This window comes from Hevea brasiliensis, chromosome 8 (assembly GCF_030052815.1).
Source record: "Hevea brasiliensis isolate MT/VB/25A 57/8 chromosome 8, ASM3005281v1, whole genome shotgun sequence".
Classification (NCBI taxonomy): Eukaryota; Viridiplantae; Streptophyta; class Magnoliopsida; order Malpighiales; family Euphorbiaceae; genus Hevea; species Hevea brasiliensis.
The window spans coordinates 12,878,090-12,879,621 of record NC_079500.1 but is presented as its reverse complement, the minus strand read 5'-3'; the positions used below and the strand labels follow the sequence as shown (position 1 = coordinate 12,879,621).

At 36.3% G+C, this 1,532-nt stretch overlaps 1 non-coding gene across 1 annotated transcript; it reads right to left on the bottom strand.

Annotated features, from left to right (window-relative positions):
• Window positions 1–1,051: 1,051 nt before the first annotated feature.
• On the bottom strand, window positions 1,052–1,158 carry LOC131182619 (small nucleolar RNA R71). Its single transcript, XR_009150883.1, has one exon. It is a non-coding gene; the product is annotated as a small nucleolar RNA R71 (small nucleolar RNA).
• Between the last annotated feature and the right edge of the window lie 374 nt (window positions 1,159–1,532).

Below are 1,532 nucleotides of genomic sequence, written 5' to 3'. Positions count from 1 at the left end.
TTTCTAATTTTTGATTTCTTCTTTGGACTGCGAATTACCCCCTCCCCCCCAACCTTTGTTTCTTTCTTTTTTTATTACACAAGTGCACAAAATTTTAGTAATTCAGTTTCTAGGGTTGGATCTGGATTTACCACTTGCTGCAAAAAAAATTTTATAGCTGATAATTTCAATTAATTTAATTTCTGGTGGAATCAACAACCATCAAGAATTTTGGCGCTGTTGTTGGGAACTAAAGTTTATTGGATTTCGTGTTTTTAGTGTTAGTATATTCTGTTATTAATTTTGTTTGTGAAGTATTGTTGTTTTCAGGTTTTCAGAAAAAAAAATTATGATGTTACTACTCATCAATAGATTTTTTGTTGAATTAGGAGGGCAACCCATACCTATTTTAAAGGAAACAAAGTTCTGATCAAGACCAATGAATTTATTCATTGGCCCCACCCTCTTGAGGTCAAATTCCATCGTTTTCTAGGGTTTTGAGGCATTTTTTTATTTTTACTTGGATTTTTTTTGTATATGACAAGAACTTCTCAATCTGGTGAGTTGATCTTTGATCCAGAAGTAGAAAAAAACAGCTAAACAGTTGAGAAAATTGGCTAAGCAGATTTCGAGTACATCTGAAAGAGTCCAATCTCCAAGGGAGTTAAGTTCAGATTCAGATTCATATTCAAATTTCGAAAATGAAACCATGGCTGCTAGGACTTTAAAAGAGTTGGCTGCTCCTAATCTAAACCAACAGCCTTTGTGTATTCAATAGCCTGCCTTAAATGTTGCTTTTGAGTTAAAATCTGGACTAATCCATTTGTTGCCTAAGTTTCATGGTCTTGAAGGTGAGGATCCACATAAGCATTTAAAGGAATTTCATGTTGTGTGTTCCAACATGAAACCTCAAGGAGTTTTAGAGGATCAAATCAAGCTTCGAGCTTTTCTCTTCTCACTGGAAGGCACAGCTAAGGATTGATTATATTACCTTCCTTTCGGATCTGTTAACTCATGGAATGGGATGAAGTAGCTATTTTTGGAGAAGTATTTTCCTGCTTCCTGTGCTGCAAACATAAGAAAAGAAATTTGTGGAATCCGGCAGTACAATAGAGAGAGTTTGTATGAGTATTGGGAGCGATTTAAGAAGCTGTGTGCAAGCTGTCCCCATCATCAAATAAGTGAGCAGCTGTTGATTCAGTATTTATATGAGGGACTTCTACCAATGGATCACAGTATGATAGATGCTACTAGTGGAGGAGCTTTGGTTGATAAGACACCAGAAGAGGCAAGGAGGCTGATAGCTAACATGACAGCAAATTCTCAGCAGTTTGGAATGAGAATGGATCACACATCTATGAAGGTTAATGAGGTAAGTATATCTAACATTGAGAAACAGATTTCTGATTTAACTTCTTTAGTGAGGCAATTGGCTGTAGGGAACATGCAAACTTTTAAGGTATGTGGAATTTGTTCCGGTTCGGGTCATGCTATTGTCATGTGTCCTGCGTTACAAGAGGATGAATTAATGTAACATGCTAATGCAGTAGGAA